Genomic DNA, 20,734 nt, shown 5'->3' with positions numbered 1-20,734 from the left:
AGCAGCTGCATGAAGGTGAGTGTGGCTCACTCATGTGAGGCCTGGCCACCCTTTGGAGCTGATGCACACACAGATCCCTCTCCATAGGTGACCCAGGCCCGGAATAGCAACAGCAGCGGCACCATAAATTAGCAGCAAAGCATCTCCGAGCCGCTCCTCCTTCAGAAGTGCCATCTGGCGAGATTGTTTTTGGAGGAGTTATTTATTCCTCACTTTTAACCGTCTAAAGGCGTTCCTCGGGCTGACCTGCGAGGCCGCCTCAGCCCCCGCAGTCTCTCCGAGGCTCTGGGAGAGAGGAGCCGCTTGTTCCCAGCCCTAAATAAAGAGCAGCTCTGCTGTGAGCACCCTGACACTCCTTGCTGAAATCTGTTTGCAGCTCAGCAGCTCGTGCTGGGTAATTCCATTATGGGAGTGCACGGTGCCGGTGCTGGGAATCCAACACTCTCCTCGTGGAGAAAAACAACCTGGCTTTCTGCAGGGATGGGGCTGGATATCCCTTGGGTTTGGGATCTCTCTCATCCTCCTGTCCATGCCAGGTGGAATTGGGAGAAGGTTTCTACCCCACAGCTCCTGCTCCAGTCCTTACAAAGACACTGGTGCCACTGCCAAGGGCATGGAGAGCATCCTGTCCAAGCAGGGCCTGTCATTCCAAACAAGGCGTGTCTTTCCAGTCAGAAATGTCTTTTTTTCCCCAAAAACTCCCTCTGGAAACACCCCTCCTGCCGTTGACACAAGCAAAGCCTCCCTTTGGTTCATTTATCCAAACCCACAAATCATTTTAGGGATATGGGGTGGCACAAGCACGACACGGCCCCATTGGTGTGGAGCTGAGGAGGACGAGTGGGTCCTGCTGAGCACACCCCAGGCCCTGTGGAGCACAGGGATACAGGAACCCAGCTCCTGCCTTGCTGCAGAGGCTAAATAAAGCAGCAGGAAGAGCTCTGGGATGCCAGCGAGGCGATGCATAAACACCGATGTGGATGGCGCGGCTGCTCCCGAGCCGGGGGGAAAATCTCGGCTCATTCCAAAGGGAGATGCTCCCAGGGCTGGAGGAGACACTCCAGGAAAAGCCATCCCAGGCTGCAACGTGGGGAGAGCTCGGAAAGATGGACCTCAGCCAGGGTCTGCTCTGCCTCTGCTCTCTGGGAGAGGAAAAGCCCAAAGACTCCGGTGACATTTCCCTCACGATCCTGGAATTAATCTCCCTCAAAGTCCCAAGGAGCGGAAATGCAGATGGAAAATGGGAAAAAAAATTGAATTCTTTTGGGGTTGGTTTGGTTATTTTTTGCATTGCTAAGCCTATCTCAAAATAATAATAATTAAAAAGAAAAAAAAGGTGGTGTGGTTATGGCTGAAAATACCATTCCCATAAAATACTCTTGCACTGGGTGTATTTATATGGAAAGGACAGGAAATAGCAGCAGCTCACTGTGATCCTGCATTATCACCAGGCGAGTGTCTCCCATCCCAGAATTTCAATGCTGCCATTGTCACTGGCAGGAAGGGACACGGAGACGTGGGAGCTCTCTTATCTCATAGTGTCCCTCGGATTTTGTTAATGGCATAAAAATTATTACTCCAAAAGCAACAAAATAACAACTAAACACATCCCTCTCTGCATCCCATCCCCTTCCCAAAGGCTGCTGGATCAGTTGTGCTAACCCAGGCTTGCTGCTTTCAGTGCCCAGCATCCATTTCTAGGGATTTTTGGGATGTCCTGCTAAGAAAATTGACCCTGGAGCAGCAGCACAAGGACCTCAGTGCTGACCCCAAGCCTTGTGGGGTGCATTTGGGGACAGGGGTGTCACCCCTGCTCGATGACACCTGGCACAGCCCCAGACTCCACGATCCTGATGGGCCCCTTCCAGCTCAGCATATTCCAGGGCTCCAGCTCTGGCTGCAGCTGGGATTTAGAAATTCCTCCCTGGACAAGAGAGGAAAACAAATCCCAGCTACTGTGAGAGGGCTGTGCTGAGGCTGGGAAGGTTTCTCAGCCCATAAGGGGAAGAAATTAAATAAAGAATCCCTGGTGTGGAGCCACAACAGCCGGAGCGTTGCTATAAACTCCGGAGAGGAGCTGGAGCTCGCTCCCATTCCTGCATTTCACGGGGATTTCCAAGGAAGCTTTTCCTCCCTCCCTGGCCAGGCTGGGGTGGCCGAGTCCCTGTTGCCTCAGCACAGAAGCAACCAGGCTGGAGGGACCCTCTCCAGCTTTTTCTGGGCTGTTTAGGAGAATTCCATCTGATTTTTTAACCATAAATACCCAATTCGTGGAGATCTCATCCAGCCTCTGCTTCAATTTGGTTTGAATGTAATATAATTAATAACCCTGACCTGATTAATAATAATAATAATAATAATAATAATAATAATAATAATAATAATAATAATAAAGCCTGAGCACCCATTGGGACCCCTCCTCAGGGGTTTTGCCCCCGTGCTGCCCCTGGGGGTACCCACCTGGGGACAGCTCCAACTCCATCCCTCCCAGCTGAATTTGGAGAAAACTAATCCCTGGATGGTGCTGGGAAAGGGGGAGCATTCCCTGGGAGAGGCCTGGGGACACCCCAGCTCAGGAGCCAGGTGGAGAGCAGGATGGTTCCTTAATTCTGGAATTTTGGCAATGCCAAACCACCCCTGGCTCCCCAGGAATTCAGGGATGCTCCCAGAGGGGCTCTTCCCATCTGATTTTACCCGAGGGAGGATGCTACTACATTTAATTGCCCCCCACAATCTCCCACTGTATTTACCATGCCTAGCCTTTGCTGGTAAGTCAGCAAGGATGAAAATAAAATGAGATTTAAACCCAACGAGGCTGGAAAATGAGAAAATCCAGCCTGAACCCCCGAGTGTTGGAAGCATCGGGAAAATCCAAGCGTGCACCCGGCAGGGGAGCATCCCCGGCTCGGCAGTGCTGATGGAGCCCGGGTATTCCCAGCTCCTCCAGCCCAGCATCCTCCTCCTCCTCCTCCTCAGCAGCAGGGATGCCGTTGGAGCCCCGGACATTCCTCGGGACGGCCGGAGGGAAAGGCGGGATCGCCCCCAAGCCCAAATCCCCTGCTCCTCACCCAACCCTCACCAGTTTGCTGAATTCATCAGCAAATTATTAATAAATTCAGGGATTTTCAGGCAGGGTTTTTCTATGGAGTAAGCCTGGTTTTCCTACAGCCCCATTCCCAAATCCATTCTCATTTTCCTCCTTTAAAACCCCATTTTCCCCCTCCCACCCTTTCTATTTTGGGGGGCGCCCCAAAGAGCTTTTTCATGGCCTGGAGGTTATTCCTAGAGTTTGCTCCCAGGCTGGCAGAGCTGCTGCAATCCCATGGAATTGTGGTGTAAAGCAGGAAAGGGCGGTGGGTAGGGGCAGACGGGGAGGAAAGATCACAGGAACGAGCAGGGGAATATTTTTAGCCCGTCTGTTCACCAGCACTCCATGATCCCAATCCCATCTGACAGAGGGGCAGACGCCTCAGGGCTGCTGGAACAGGAGAGAAACCCCAGCAAGGGCCCCCTCAGGGGGGTCACCAACAGCCCTGACCTACAAAACATCAGAGAATCCCCCCCTCAGTTGGGTGGGTGGGAGGAAAACTGGGAATTTCTCTGTTGGAAAAAAAAAATTAAAAAAAAAAAAAAAGTGGAGTTTGGGTGATGAAAGACATCAAAGAGCCAGGGCTCCAAAGGAGGAGGTGTGGGGGGCACATTCCCCCTGGCACCCTGTGCCCAACTCCTGGCTCTCCTGTGCCCATGGATTTTCCATGGCAGTAGGGCTGGGTTACAAGTTTGCGGGAGCCACGGTAAAATCTGGGAATGGGGTCATGAAGCTGAAAGTTTTGCTCCAAACCTGATCCAGGTGGATCTGGGATAAAGCTGGGAAAAGGGGTCAGGGGGGCAGGGCTGGGTTTGCTCTGTGCAAAGTGCAGCAGCATCAGGAATGGATCGGGCATGAAGGGTCATGGAGTAGCACCACATTCCCACTGGGAGAACTGGAGATCCTCCAATGCACCTCCTGAAGGGAACCCAGCAGAACCCTCACAGCCTGAGCCAGTTCAATTGTCACCCTGATTTTTTAAGATTTTCTAAGCCTTCTGATGTTTACACTCTTGTAACGAACTTTTTTACATGGTTTCTGTAAATAACTTCTTGTTTTGCATTCTTTTATAGAGGAGGAGAAATTTGATGGACTGTTGGTTTGTCCAGTGTCATTGGAGAGGTGACACTGGACAAACTCCAATCCACTATCCCTTTTGAAAATCTATAAATGTCAGAGTCAGAAAACTTCCTTTGTCCACCTTGAGAACAGCGGTGTGTGCGTGTTGTGTTATTTCATGTCCTGTGGTGACAGCTAAATTAGGATTTCCCCATGATTTAATAATTTAATAAATTAAAATACTTTTTAAACTAATTAATTAAATAAATTGAATAATTCCCCATAATTTAATTTAATCCCCATAATTTAAACCTCAGCTCCATCACAGAAGGACACAAAGGCTTCTATCCTATCCCATCCCCTTCACCCACATCACCATGCCCTGGGGTGGCACTGCCCTGCTAGCATGTGCTTGCCTTGGCATGGTTTGTAACAACCCTAATGCTAGCACAACTTTCTGGGGTGCTCTTTGAATAACCCCAATCCTAACCCTCACCCTAACAGCTCTGCTGGTGCTGTTTCCATCCCCAGGGAAAGCAGGCAGGCACCTTTTGCCTGTGGAAACAGGACACCAGCCTGGTGCTGTGTAAACAGGATATTGCAGCAGGGAAAATCCAGCCCAGTCCCCCCCTCGGTGCCCAGGGAGCCCAGGGAGCTTGGCCATGGCCCCATGTGTCCATCAGGCACCCATCAATGATTTACTGCTGCTCTGAAGAGCTGTTTGTGCTCCCGGCCTCGCCGCCGGCCCCGGCCAAGGTCAGCGCTCCATTTGGCAGGGAAGGGATGGATGCCAAAGGGGAGAGCGGATGGGAGTGCAAGGCAGGGAGAGGCAGAGCCCCCTTGGACCCCAGAGCCCCCCTGGACCCCAGCAGAGCTCCAGGGGCTCATCCTGAGCATCCCTGCTCCCACCAGAGGAGCCTGGAGCAGCTGGGGACAAATCGTTCCATATTTCCACGATTTGGGTTGGGTCTTAAAGCCCGTCTCATTCCATTCACCACTTCCACACCCACCTTACCCCACTGTGGCACCCGAGGGTGCCAAGGCTGGTGGCAACAGCCCCTGCCTGGGGTTTGAATCACAGCAGGGCTGAAAATCCCCTTGGGAGACAGTGGGAATCACTTCCCACCAGGGTCACCAGCACTGGCCCAAAAACATTTCTGGGAGTACCAACGTGGCCTAAAACCACTCCTGGGAGCACCAACACTGGCCTAAAACCACTCCTGGGAGCACCATCACCAACCTAACACCACTTCTGGGAGCACCAATGCCAGCCTAAAACCAGTCCTGGGAGCACCAACATGGCCTAAAACCAGTCCTGGGAGCACCAACATGGCCTAAAACCAGTCCTGGGAGCACCAACATGGCCTAAAACCAGTCCTGAGAGCACCAACATGGCCTGAAACCACTCCTGGCAGCACCAGCATGGCCTAAAACCAGTCCTGGGAGCATCAACATGGCCTAAACCAGTCCTGAGAGCACCAACACGGCCTAAATCCACTCCTGGCAGCACCAACATGGCCTGAAACCACTCCTGGCAGTACCAACACGGCCTAAACCAGTCCTGGGAGCACCAGCATCAGGATATGGGGTTGGATCAAACCAGGCGCCTCACACCAAGGGTTCCCAAGCTGCCAGTGCTGCCAGGCAGGGTTTGTGCAATTCCTCTGCTTTTTGAAGCCGCCGCCGTGCCCTCCCCCCACGCCTGCCCAAAAGAGAATTGATTTTCATGAAATGGACTGAGGCAGCCTCCAGGAGGATCCATAGCTGGGCTAATATTTGCCTAATGGGCTCCCACAAATAGCTCGTTAATCCCTTTGTGTTTATTAATGGCACACGGGAGCCAGACAGCTGCAGCCAAGATCCCTGCGCCCCTGAGATCCCAGAGAAATCTGATTTTGGGGTCTCCAAGCTCCCAGAGACCCCAGATTTCAGGGTTTCCAAGCTTCCTGTGTCCCTGAGCTCCAAGGGAAACCAGATTTTGGGGTCTCCAAGCTCCCTGTGCCCCTGAGCTCCCAAGGACCCTGGATTTCGGGGTCTCCAAGCTCTCTCAGTCCCTGAGCTCATAAGGACCCCAGATTTTGGGGTCTCCAAGCTCCCTGTCTCCCTGAGCTCACAGAGACCCCAGTTTTTGGGTTCTCCAAGCCCCCTGTGTCCCTGAGCTCCAAGAGACCCCGGATTTCAGAGTGTCCAAGCTCCCTGTGTCCCTGAGCTCCAAGAGATTCCAGATTTTGGGGTTTCCAAGCTCCCCAGGTCCCTGAGCTTCCAAGGACCCCAGATTTTGGGGTTTCCAAGCTCTCTGTGTCCCTAAGCTCACAGAGACCCCAAGCCCCATGGGTCCCTGAGCTCCCAGGTTTTCCAAGCTCCCTGGGCACGTTGCTGTGGTCCCATATCCCTGTATCCCTTCACTTTGGTCACTCCCTTTTTTCTCCCTGAGCCTCTCCTTCCCTCTCCCTCCCAAAAATGGGCTAAACCCCCCACTGAGTGCTCTGGCACCCATGGGACAGCCTGCAACTGGCACCATGTCCCAAAAAGCCTTGAAACCCGCCAGCTTTAGTCATGGATTGGGAATATCTCACTGCTGTGGCAGCAAACAGTTCATTTATGTCTTCGTTTTCTTATTTAGTTGTGAATTAATATCAGAGCTCAGGAATGTTCTGGTAAACCTGTGAGCAAATGCATTTGAGGGCTTGGAAAATCATGGTGCATTATTGCAGTGTATTTTTCTAGATGGGATTTTGGGGTGCTCCTTTGGTAGGGAAAGCCTGTGGATATATATATATATATAATTTATATATTAAAAATATATATTTTGTATATAAATCTATAGATATAATTTATATAAAATATAAATTATAATTTATATGTATATATATTTATATACTATTTCTATGTATAATATATATAATAAAGAGATATATATAAAATATATATCTATATATAAAATATGTATTTATACATGATATATAAATATATATTATTTTTGCATATATATATTTATTATATAAAATTTTACATTATATAAAAATTTATATATTGTATATAAATTTATAAATATAAATATATATATTTATACTTATCTATATCATATATATTATTCATACTATATTATTATTTATATTATTACAAATAATATTATTAATAATTTATACTATAATATAAATTTTATTTATATTATTATAGATAATATAAATAATATTATAATATTATTATTTATATTATATTATTTGTTCAGTTATATATAAAACCTGAGCAACCTGGGCTAGTGGAAAATTTCCCTGCTCATGGCAGGGGTTTGGAATGAGATGGTCTTCAAGGTCCCTTCCAATCCAAACCATTCTGGAATTCCATGATTCCTGCTGTCCTCCTCTCCCTTCTCTGCAGCAGGAAAAGGCAGAATTTTGGTTTGGTTTGTTTTGAAGGGCAGCTTTCAGTGGAACCTTTCCCAGACACCATTTCCCAGGGAAGCAGCAGCTGTGGATCTCTGGGGGTTTCCCCTGCCAGCCCCACACGCTGCTCCCAGGAAAAGGGGGTGTCTGAATGGTGACAATGCCATCCCCAGCTCTCACCCAGCTGGGTTATCCTGCTCCAGAAGGATTTGTCCCTCAGGAAGTCAGCAAAGTTCCCCCTGGAAGAACATTGTCTCCCAGATCATCACCAAACTGAATTTCTGGAAAAGGTGGCCTTGAAATGACATCATTCCCCAGGAATGATGACACCAGAACAGGCTGAGGGGACACCAAGGCCAGGTGAGGCTCAGGGATGTGCCCCATCCCAGCTGATTTCCATCCTGGGGGATGTGCAGGACACCTGAAGGGGCTGAGGGGACACCAAGGCCAGGTGAGGCTCAGGGATGTGCCCCAGCCCAGCTGATTTCCATCTTGGGGATGTGCAGGACACCTGAAGGGGCTGAGGGGACACCAAGGCCAGGTGAGGCTCAGGGATGTGCCCCATCCCAGCTGATTTCCATCTTGGGGATGTGCAGGACACCTGAAGGGGCTGAGGGGACACCAAGGCCAGGTGAGGCTCAGGGATGTGCCCCAGCCCAGCTGATTTCCATCTTGGGGATGTGCAGGACACCTGAAGGGGCTGAGGGGACACCAAGGCCAGGTAAGGCTCAGGGATGTGCCCCAGCCCAGCTGATTTCCATCCTTGGGGATATGCAGGACACCTGAAGGGGCTGAGGGGACACCAAGGCCAGGTGAGGCTCAGGGATGTGCCCCAGCCCAGCTGATTTCCATCCTGGGGGATGTTCAAGACACCTGAAGGGGCTGAGGGGACACCAAGGCCAGGTGAGGCTCAGGGATGTGCCCCAGCCCAGCTGATTTCCATCCCAAAGGATGGGAGCTCCTGGGGTGAACACAGTGCCCAAGCCACCCACCATGGGTGGTGTGGCACCCTGAGCTGGGGTCCTGCACTTCCAGGAGGGAATTTGCTTCATGTTTAGAGCCCTCCCTGCCTTCCCAGGCTCTGGGATTGTCCCAGGTTTCATTAGAGCAGACTGGGAGGGGAAGAGCTGGCTCACCCTTCCCCAGGGCTGTGTCTGGGAGCTGGGGCAAGGCAGGAGGGAGGAATCACAGCTTTGGGGATGGATCTGGGCCACCCCAAAATGTCCCTTCCTGCCTTGGAAGCTCCCAGACCTCTGTCCCATCCCTGGAAGTGTCCAAGGCCAGGTTGGATGGGGCTTGGAGCAACCTGGGATGGTGGAATGAGTGGAATGAATCCCTGTTTCTCTCAGGGGGGTTGGAATTGGATGGTCTTGAAGGTCTCTTCCAACCCAAATAATTCTGGGATTTTAGGATTCTAGCCTATTTTGGGATCCCATCCCAGCAATGGGTACATTGGGTTTATTGGGCCTGTTCAATTTTTTAACAAAAAATTTAACTCCCCTCCATGGCAGGACCTGTGTCTGTGATTATCAGGGCCAGGCCCCATCACCAAAACCTCAATCCATTTTCCCACAAGCTCACATTTTCATGGCACCCTCAAAATCCCTGGGTTCCTACCCCAAACATCCCAGAGCAGCTGGACCCAGCCCTCTCCCCTTCCCAGCCAAGCTGTTTATGAGCTCTGTGAGCACAATAAAGCAAAAGCAGCTGTGGCTACAACCTCCTTTTATGTGATTCCTTTTTTTCCTTCCTCTGAATTTTTATGATCCAGATATAAAGCCCTGGGAAAAAGAGGTTTAAAGGAGAACCCTGACACCCATTATTGCAGGGGCATGAAAAGCAGAGCCTTGACTCTCATCCATCCCAGGAGATTATTTTCAATCCAATCCAAAACTATTTCAATGATCCAAATTATTTCAATCCAAATCCAATGGGGTTTTTTGTTGTTGTTGTTTATTTTTAAAGAAAATACTAAAAAGAAAGCTCCTGGAAGCCAGTGATGGGCAGTGAGGGAGAAATCCCAGGTGTTCCTTGTTCAGCCTTGCCCACCTCATGTTTGCACAATTCTGCCCTGTGCCAACATTTCTTTGTCCAAGGCCTTCCCTGAAGGAAGGAAAGGGGTGAAGGATGCTGTGGGCATCCCAGGAAAACTGGGAAATTGTCACCCCTGTGCCACCCTGCTTGTGGCACCACTGCCAGCTGCTCCAGCAGCACTTGCTGTATTGAAAATTAATGCATTTTTTGCCGAAGAATCAGGGTCCTGCTGTGTTATCCCACCCAATAAACCAAATCCTGGCTCAGCCCATATCCCATCCTGCTCCAAAGCTCAGGGACAGAGGCCTTCATCTCCAGCCATGATTTTCTGCAGTGTAGGGCTCCCCTTTCCTCCCATTTACATCCCAAATCCTCCCATTGGATGTGGCAGCACATCCCACACCCCAGATTTCCACAGACCCTCAGCACACACTTGGAGCGGGTTGTTTTATGGCACCAGTGATTAGGAAGATGCTGCCTTGAAGAAAAGAAGGGCTGGGGCTGTCAGAGCAGGAATTCAGGGCTCTCTCCAGCCCCGTGGTGCTCTGGAGAGCCTGGAGCTCCCCAGGGCTTACCCCAACACCAGCTGCTTGGCTCATCACCCCCAAACCAAAACTCCCCAACAAATAAAACTAAAAAAAAAAAATCACGAAGTCTCAAATTTTGTGCTCTGTATGTGAGGAAAGAGCTGCAGCCTCCCTCCCTGGAGCAGCCAGGACTCTGTGCTCTGCCAGGGCAGCTGCCCCTGGTGAAGGCTGGTGACACCTCCTCACCCTCCTCATCCACAGTGGGGATTTTCCCCTCTTTCCAGCAATATTCCCAGTGTCTGAGGCTTTCCCAGTTTCTCAGGAACATGGAATTCTGCTGCACACATGGATCTGCCCAGTCAGTGCTCCTAGGAGGAAATCAGCTGAAAAAGTAGAGAAATAACCCTCCCAGTTTCTTTTTCCAAATAGAAATCCCTGCTTTTAGGTATAATCAGGAGAGTTTCCAAGGCACAAAAAGCCTTTTTTCCATCCCTCCCTCTCCAAGCTCAGCAAACAGCCCTACCTGCGGAGCCAGCTTGGATTTATCACAATCCCATGGCTGTGTTTATGACAGGGCTGGATCTCAAGCTGTTACATGAAGAACACCAGGCCTGCCCTCCCTTGAGCTAGGCTTCACACCCAGCCTAAACCTAAACCTAAACCTAAACCTAAACCTAATCCACATCTCATCCCTCAGACACCCCAATTACCCCGCGCAGGGATTGCTCCTACCAGCTCCAGGAATTGTGCTGCTCCTTCCACTCGCCATGGGGAATGAACAGCACAATTCCTTCCTCCCCAGCCATCCCAGGAAAGGACAACACATCTGTGGGAGCAGCAGAATCCCACCCTGGAGCTGCCCCATCCCAGTGGCGTGGGAAGCTCCCCACACAAGTGCCCAGGCCAGCCGGGTGGGGTGAGCCTGGAGAAGACATTTAATTACACAGGGCTGGGTGTTTTTCCAGTTGCAGAAGCCCAGCTGATTACTCCCTCCCTGTGCCAGGTGCCATTAGTGCTGTTTGACTACTAATTGGCAATTAATAATATCTTTGCATGATGCAAATGGGTTCTAAACACCTGCAGATCGATCATTTTGACGCCTTCAGGTTTGCAAAGTGCAGCAGTGTTTGGGGGCTTGGATGATGGGGTTTTTTTTGCTGTGAGCTGGAAAAGTGGGTGTTTAGGGGTGCAAAAGGATCATTCCCACAGCACCTGTGGATTCTTTTCTTCCTTTTTGCCAGGGTTGGGATTAAATACATGAGATGGTGTTTCTTGCAGGGACTCAGATGTTTATTAGTTCATATCTCTGTTACAGTCTCACAGACCCCGAGCTCTGCAGCACTTCACTCTAACAAACTAAAAATGGAGCCCCAACTCTCTCTATAAGGCTTTTTAAGGATAAACTGTCCAATTAAGAAATGACACCTCAATTATTTTCACTTTTAACCCAATAACCAACCACCCATGGCTGCAATGAAGACTTTTTTATCCAATTACACAAAACCACCCAAACCCACGGAGAAGAAGGTGAAGAAGAAGGAGCAGCCTCTACACTCAAACCTCCATCTTCTTTTTTATATATTGCTATATTCTAAACCCTTAAACTCTGAGTTTCCCACCCTGTGATATCACACACTTCTATCCAAACCCCACACCCACAATCCCAGCTCTGTCATTCCATTCTGGAAGCTTCTCCACGGCCTCAGGTCAGTGCAGTGTTCTCTTGGGGGTCAGAGCCTGGCAGCACAGAAAGTCTGGAATTCTCAGCAATTCCCAGGATTCCGAGAAGCCCCCAGCAGGAGTGGGCAGCCCAGGGAATGCCTGGCTGGGGAATTTCCCTGGCTGACCCACGGGATGGGTGCCAGGGCTGCAGGGCAGGGCTGGGGCTGCTGCTGCCCAGCTGATCAAAAGGCCACTGGGACGTGTCTGTCTGTCCATGGACGGGACATGCCAGGCTGGTCCTGCTCCAGGTGCCACAGGGAAGGAGGGAATGACATTCAAAACAGCCTCAAATCCCAACAGGAGCGGGATGGAAGGCAGCATGGCACGGAGGCAGCTTTGCTTATGCTAATGGGGGAGAAGAGTCTGCAAACAGCTCCAGGTGAGAAGATTGGGCTGGGATTTTCCATGGGCAGGCAGCCAGCCCCAATCCCTTTTATGTGCTCTCGGGAATGTCTGATTCCTGGGGGGATGGCTGCCCCTCACCCTGAGGCTCTCCAGCATCCTTGAGTTGCAGCATCCATGGGCCCCATTCCCCAAGTTGGGGTTTTTGGGGGGATTTGGCTGCCCCTGAGCACCTCATTCCTGCAAACATCTGCAGGAGACTGGGGAGAAGCAGGATTAGCAGCACAGGCTCCACACACAGTGTTCCAGAGGATTTGGGGTTATTTTTGGGAAGAAACACAGCATCATTTTGTTTTCCATTTCCAAGGGCTTTCATGGGGAGGGGAGGTTTTGCAGAGAGGTCCTTTCTCCTCCACAGCCCCATCCCAGCAGGATCAGCTCCCTTGGGATTGTAAATAAAAGCCACGGTGGTGGCAAACCCCTCCTGAGTCATTTACCTGCTTTAAATCCATCAGGATACAAAGCTGAGGTGATTTTTTCATAGCACAAGCTACTTATACTTCGAGCTGTGTTCCCACACTGTCACTCCCTTTAATTTTGGGGGATCAGATAGCTCCTGTCAGCCCTGCTAACTCTGCTGGCTGCCCAGCAAGTCTTGCTCTGGGCTTACAGAGGCATCTCTAGGAAAGATAAGCAAGATAAAGGACTTGCACACCCCAAAAGACAAGAAGAGGCTCCCCAAGTGCAGTGGGAACACCTGCCTGGAATTCTGTCTCCCTGAGTCCGGGACTGGTTTTGCAATCAGATCTCCCAGAGAATGAACTCACACAGAAAACATGGAAAACCAGCAAAGGCCCCATTTTTCCCCCATCTGGGCAATTCCCAGAGGTGGGTTTGCAGACCTGGAGAGCAGGAAATTTTAAGTCACTTGTGCAATGGGCTGTGTGATGCTGTCAAGTGCTCAGGGAGATCTTTCAGGGAAGGGAAACTGAGTTGGGAGCAGAGCAAAAGTAATTTTTTCCCTTTTTCTACCCAAAAGCTTTTCCTGACACTGAGCAGACCCTGCTCAGAGAACACCTCAATAAACACTTTCCTTCCCAGGCTGCACATGAACTTCTCACAAAAAAATAATCAGTGTTCCTTTGATGAATCATTTGCATTCAAGGTAATTAAACTTTAATCAGCAAAGCCAAAGAAAATGAGGGTTTTTTTTTTCTCCAGCAGAGATGAGATAGAGCTGGACCTGATTCCTATCAAACCCAACACTGCCCAGCTCCTCCAGATCTCCCCATCTCTTGTGGGAAACAGGGTGAGGAAGAACAAAGGGTGCTAGGAAACAGCAGGATAATCCATGGGTTTTCCAAGTGAAATGGCAGCGCTGAGTTCATGGGGATAAAAATTCCCTGCTCCTCCCTGTCTGCTTTCTGGTGCCTCACTTGCAAACCCTCAGCGCTGGAAAAACCCTCCCCACCCAGGCAGGGCAGCCGAGGGCAGGGGAGCTGCTCATTACCTGGGCTGGCTGGGCTGCTGGGAATGAGGCTGCTCCCCTTCCCTTTCTGTCCCCTCCCTCCCTCCATCCCCATCCTTGTCCCCATTCCCATCAGATTCCCATTCCTGTGCTTGTCCCTGTCCCCATTCTTCCATCCATGCTTTCGTCCATCCTATCCTTGTTCCATCCTTTTTCACCATTCCATCCCTTTTTCCCAGTTCATCCTTATCCTTACTTTGTCTCTGTCCTATTCCCATCCTATTCCTTATTCCCTTTCATCCTGTCCTTTTCCCATCTCTATTCCTATTCCACATTTTCTACTTGTTCCTGTCCCCATTCCTATCCCCATCCTTATTCTTGTTCCCATCCTTATCCTTGTTCCCATCACCATTCCCATCTCCATTCCTGTCACCATTTCCATCCCCATTTCTGCCACCATGTTTGTCTCTGTCCCTATTCCCATCCTATTCTTATTCCCATTTCCATCCCTAGTCCTTTTCCCATCTCTATCCCAATTCCTACAACTGTTCCTATGCTTCTTTATGTCCCCATTCCTATCCCCATCTTTATCCTTGTTCCCATCCTTATCCTTGTTCCCATCACCATTCCCATCTCCATTCCTGTCACCATTTCCATCTCCAGTTCTGTCACCATGTTTGTGTCTATCCCTATTCCCATCCCTACCCTTATTCCCATTTCCATCCCTAGTCCTTTTCCCATCTCTATCCCAATCCCTACACCTGTTCCTATGCTTGTTCCTGTCCCCATTCCTATCCCCATCCTTATCCTTGTTCCCATCCCCTATTCCTGTCACCATTTTCATCCCCATTTCTGTCCCCATGTTCCGTCTATCCTATTCCCATCCTATTCTTATTCCCATTTCCATCCCTAGTCCTTTTCCCATCTCTATCCCAATCCCTACACCTGTTCCTATGCTTGTTCCTGTCCCCATTCCTATCCCCATCCTTATCCTTGTTCCCATGCTTATCCTTGATCCTATCCCCATGCTTGTTCCTGTTCCCATCCTTATTCTTGTTCCCATCCTTATCCTTGTTCTCTTCCCCATTCCTGTCACCATTTTCATCCCCATTTCTGTCACCATTCCCATTCCCTTCTCCATGCTCATCCTTATGTTTGTGTCTATCCCTATTCCCATCCCTATCCTCACTCCAATTTCCATCCCTATTCCTTTTCCCATCTCCATTTCCACCTTCATTCCTGTCTCCACTCCCATCCCTTTCCCAGTTGAGGGATAGATCCTCTCCTCCCTCTCCTCCTCTCCCCAGCTGGAGTGGTTGCAGGTTTTTTAGCCAGCCCTGTTTTTTATCAGGATTTCAGTTAAATCTCAGGTTTCCTGCTAAATTCCAGCTTTTCTTGGTGAGGCCAAAGGTTTGTAGAACTCATCCAGGCTGTGGGACCCAGCTCAGGCACTTCCCTGAGGGATAAAACTCTGGGAAGCAGAGATGGATGATCCTGATCTGGTGGGTGACATCCCTGCCCATGGGATCCCTTCCCACCCTGGGGTTCCATGGGTCTGTGAAGAGCATGGATATGGAGCAAAACCAGCCCTGGGGACAGTTTGCAAACCAGCAACAATTCCTCTGCTCCCTGCAATCCTCAGCACACTTCCCCCTCTGCTAATAACTCACTGGGATGTCACAATAACAGCCTGCACCCTTCCTGTGGGTGCAGCTCCTCTGCCAGGGACAATGACTGGAAAAATAACCTAAATCCTTCCTTTTTGGGCCTAAAATTGGGTCTTAGTAGGGAAAAGGCTGGGATGGAACCTGGGAGCAGCGTGGGTCCCCCCTGCCACCCACTGCATGGACAGGGGACTGTGGGAAATAAGCTGATAGGCCTAGAAATGCATTGTAATTAAGAAATAGTTGGCTTCTGATTGTAATAGTGTGAATTAAATATATATTATATATTCACCCTTCACATGAAACCAAAAATAAAAGTTTTTAAAACACCTCTCAGTTGCCCTGTTTTTGGGTAGAAAAGAGCTTAATCCAACAAGGGACCAAGAGCTGGGCCTCTCTGCAGGAAGAGTGATGTTTTTGGGGGTGGGTGATGGAGATATTTATGGGATGGAGGTCCCCAAAGTTTGCTTTGCAGGAAAGATGGAGGAGAGGGCTTGCTGTGAAGGGAAGGGAGGAGAGGAGGAGGAAATGCAAACTAATTAACTAATAAATATGCTGGGTTGGCTCAGGGCAGCAGGAGAGCAATCCAGAGGGCTGACTCACTCTGACTCAGGCAGAGGAGTGGGATGGAATCTGGCTCAGGAGCATCTCCTGCCACAGCCATGCTGCCAGGACTCAGGGGCTGATTCCAAACCTGACAGGGCCGAGCATCCTGTGGGGACCTTCTTCATGTGGGCTTTGCTTTCTTTGGAGAAATCACTCTCTAGAGGGAAACAAAGCTAAATTCACCAGCTGGAGCGAGCTGCTGAAATGGAGTCAGGCTTTAGGATGCAATTCCCTGTCACTCCATTTCCACCTTAAAATCAGGACAGGTGGGAAATCCCCCTTGACACAGCCAAAGCAACTGTGGCTGTGGGAGGAGGTGATGGTGTCACCAGTGCTGGGATGCCAAACATGAATCCCAAAGGCATCAAAAATGTCCAGAGCCAGCAGGATGACTAAAGGGATCATGGAATCAAAGAATCCCAGAATGGTTTGGGTTGGAAGGGACCTTAAAGATCATCTCATTCCACTCCTGCCATGGCAGGGACACCTTCCACTATCCCAGGTTGCTCCAAGTCCTGTCCTTGGACACTTCCAGGGATGCAGGGGCAGCCACAGCTGCTCTGTTCCAGGACCTCCCCACCATCACAGGGAAGAATTCTTTTCCAATATCCCATCTGATCCTGATCTGAGCAAAGTTATACCTCCTTATTTTGTCCCTCTAGCTCCTCATCCAAAGCCCCTCAGCTCTCCTGGAGCTCCTTTAGGCTCTGGAAGGGACTCTGAGCTCTCCCTGGAGCCTTCTCCTCACTCGGTGAACATTCCCAGCTGTCCCAGCCTGGTTCCAGCCCTCAGAACAACCCCATGACTTTCCCTGGGCTTGTAGCAATTCCAATCTTTCTGATGCAGCTCTGCAGGTGAGGTCTCACCTGTGTGGACCAGAGGAGGAGAATCCCCCCTTTGCCTGCTGCCCCACTGTGGGCTTAGCCCAGCACCCAGCTCCATTTTGGGACTCCCAACCCACATGGGTGCCTCAAACTGAACTGCTCACCCACCAACACCCCCAAATCCTTCTCCTCAGCGTTCCCCTCCCTCCATTCTCTGCCCAGTCCGTGCAGGGACGGCTCTGAAGAGATGGAAGGAGCTGGGCCCCGCGGGGAGGCCGTGTGGGCCCGGCATGTCGGAGCAGGCCGCCGGGGAGGTGCTGCCTTCCCCCGGCTCCTGCTCGCCCTGGCTTCGCCCCGTTCCTGCCCGATGACTGCCTGCGATTGCTTCACCCCACACGCTCCAGCCCTGCGGCAAAAGTTCCCCTTGGCACCCACTCCCTGCTCCCCTTGGTGCTGCCCCGGGGACGGGCACGGCCGTGGATCCATCGAGGCGTGGGGGATGTGGGTGCGTGGCCTGAGATGTGGGCAAGGGCATCACATCTCTGCACCCCCACTTCCAAGAGGCTGTGCCAAAATTTTTGGAGGAGATGAGGCTCCTCCATCAGCGCTCTGATATACCCCTCCACCCCACATAAGTGACAGCGTGCTCTTGGTGAGATGAGTTCAATGAGACAATCCTACCCTCAGCACAGGCATGAAGGAAAACAGAGAGAAAAAAAATCTGCAGTCAGCTTAGGTTTTTTTCCCACCCCCAGAGGCTTTTGCATAGACTTTCTTTATTTTTTTTTCTATTTTATTTGTTCTCACTCTCTTTTTTCTTTTTCAAAATATTTTCAACCGACGCATTACTGAAGTCGTTTGCCTCCTGACAAAACCCGGGCTGCCTGCCAGCACATATTTCTGATAATTCATCCATTATTAAATGAAATCAAAGATAGGAGTTTAAAGGAAAAAAAAAAGCCATGGGAGTGCTTGCATCTGAGAGAGAGAGGCTGTTTACAGCTGGGCTGGGAGTTTCTTCCATGGCAAAAAGATCTCCCCAGGGAAAACCAACTCAAAACGCCTGCCCTGCTCCTCACACTGCAAACTGCGTGGCCGTGCTAAAACCCAGGCATTCTACAAAGTTTTTCTGCCTGGTTAAAGGTGATTCCATCCTGACTTGGGTGGGTGCTGCTGATGTTCCCCTTCCTCAGGGAGAGCCTGCAACCCCTGGCCAGAGACAGCCTGACTGGATCAGCCGGTCCTCTCCAAACCGGAGCGAGAGGAAAATCTGATGGAGAGGGAGGGGCCCAGCAATTACAGTCTTTTCTTTTTAATAACCCTCGCTGCTTCCCCGAGTCCATATTTACATCCTTGGCACCAAAGTAGTAATTAAAGTCTCTTCGCTCAGGTCTAAACAACAGCAGACCCTCCTGTCATTAAAAGAAGAGGCAAAGCTGAAAATAAACCTGATTTTTATGGCTTTGGAGCCTCAAACCTCTCTCTATCAGCTGGCTGGGCAGCAGGTTTTAGGGTTACACCTCAGTGCTTTGCTAGGACATGGATAAGCTGCATCTATCTTCATGGGATGCTGGGGGTGGAAAACTATGTGGAAAACTCCTCCATGCCACTGGTCCCTTCTTGTGCCATTTTTTGGCCATTTCCACTGCCCATGAATTAATGGGCTTTGGGGTCTGCAGGCACCAGCTAAAGGACTGAGCCATGGTCGTGCCAGGAGCTGCTCAAACCCTCTTGCTCTAAAGAAGCTATCAAAAAAACCTGTGAGAAAATTAATTATTCACTTAGACTGCTAATTAAGCTGATTTGCTCTGTGAGGGCATTGAAGGAAATGAGCTGGAGAAGCTCTTAATTGTTTAAAAAGAGCAATCCTACAAACACTCCTCCCAGGCTGCTCTGCTTGCCAAGAGAGCCTGGTCCCGTGTTCCACCAGGTCCAGAGGAGTTTCATGGAATCATGGAATGGTTTGGGTTGGAAGAGCATTAAAGACCACCTTGTTCCACCATGGCAGGGACACCTTCCACTATCCCAGAGTGTCCCAAGCCCTCTCCAACCTGGCCTTGGACACTGCCAGGGATGCAGGGGCAGCCACAGCTTCTGTGGGCACCCTGTGCCAGGGCCTGCCCACCCTCACAGCCAAGAATTCCTTCCCAATATCCCATCTATCTATCTATCCCTGCCCTCTGGCACTGGGAGCTATTCCCTGGCTCCTGTCCCTCCATCCCTTGTCCCCAGCCCCTCTCCAGCTCTCCTGGAGCCCCTTCAGGCCCTGCCCAGGCTCCCTGGAGCCTTTCTTGTCCAGCTGGACACCCCCAGCTCTCTCAGCCTGGCTCCAGAGCCTTGGAGCACCTTCATGGCCTCCTCTGGACTCACTCCAGGAGTTTGACAATATCTGGGCCAACATCAACCTTGCAGATGATTTCAAATAAGGAAAGATCAGCCACAAGCCCTTGTCCCCAAAATGTGTGACCCAATGCAATCCAGGGGGGGGATCCCTGCCAAAAACACCCAAGGAACGCCTGCCATACACACATATGAAAACCCAAAAGCCACAGGCAGCTTGGAATTCAGCAATCCCAGCTCATTCCTCGGGTTATGGAAGCTTGGAAGCAACAGGCAGCAGGACCTGAAGGCAGAGCTCTGCACCCACTGCCCAAAGCACCCTTGGGTGGGTGGCTGTGGAAGATGGAGCTCTGGGTGCCCTGTGCCAAGGGAACGGGATCCCTCCCAGCTGCTGGGTGCAGGGTGGGAGCAGAGGTGCCCCCAGGACCTCACCCAGCCTCCCACAGCAAGGAGTGGTGCCCTGCCCACACCCAGCCTTGCCCTCCCACTCCCACCAGCATTTCGCTTCAATCCCACTTCACTGGGACCTTCCCCTCTCGTCCTGTAGGGGTTGGTGGAGGAAAACTCCCCGTGTCACATGGCAGAGAACAAAAGGAGCTGTTTTTAACCCAATGGATTCGTCTGTGACAGGAGCAGGGCGATGCCACACCAGCCTCGCTTCTCCCACAGGAATCAGTCAGGCACAAACACGGTGCGTTTGCTGGCAAGGAGCACATCCCATCCTCTCCAACCCTTTCACTTCTGGCAGCTCCCAGGATGGGACAAATCTGGGGCTTTGTGCTGGCAAAAGATGGAAATCACACCAACAACACCAAGGGAAAAGCCAAGATCCAAGCAAACAGCATTGCACAGGAGCTCGGGGTTTTCCCGAGGCCATACCATCCTCCACAAGAATTCCCAGACATCTTCACCATTCCTGGTACAGCTCTTGTGCCAAAAATGCCACGATAAAGGAAAAACACAGCCACAAGGAGCATGGCTGCCAATGCTTGGCCAACCATGAGCTCAGCAGGAGAAAGCAAAGCTTTCCAACACTGAGATCCTCTGCTGAGTTTCCAGCAGGTGGGAAGGATTTCACAAGCCATGGGAAACACCTGGATAGGCACCTCTCAGTCAACACCACAGCCCCACATCTCCAGTGTCCCCACCAGTACCAGGTCACCTCCTGCCCCACCACTCCCTTCCATCCCCAACACCACTGAAACAGGCCCTTGTTTTCCTACCTGGTGCTGGGAATATCTACGAGTCAGGTTCCTCCAGCAGCTCCATGGCGAGCTCGGCGTTGTCTCAGCACAGCTGGAAGATAAAGCCACCAAGAGAGAAGCTCAGTGTCCCTGCAGAGGTGGCGTTCCTCAGGGCAGGTCCCTCCTGCGCGGCCGCTGGGAGCCCATCCCGCGGGAGCCGTGGGGCTCTCCACGTCCTGCTGGGCTGGTGGGGCGCCGGGATCCCTGGGAATTGTGCTCTGCTTGGAAGGACCAACCCTTTTTGACTGGTGTCCAAGCCCAAAGCGCGTGTTCTTACCTGCTCGCTGGAAGACAGGGGAAGGCTGGACCACCTTTCCGAGAAACACATGGATCTCAGCAGGGTGTGGACGTCCTGCTCCTCACCCAGACGCTGTTTGGGAGAAAAGGGGGCTGCAAAGTTGTGGGAATTTGGAGGAATGAGGTCGGAGGT

The sequence above is a fragment of the Zonotrichia leucophrys genome, chromosome 5 (genome assembly GCF_028769735.1).
Source record: "Zonotrichia leucophrys gambelii isolate GWCS_2022_RI chromosome 5, RI_Zleu_2.0, whole genome shotgun sequence".
Classification (NCBI taxonomy): Eukaryota; Metazoa; Chordata; class Aves; order Passeriformes; family Passerellidae; genus Zonotrichia; species Zonotrichia leucophrys.
Note: the sequence above shows the minus strand (reverse complement) of the source record.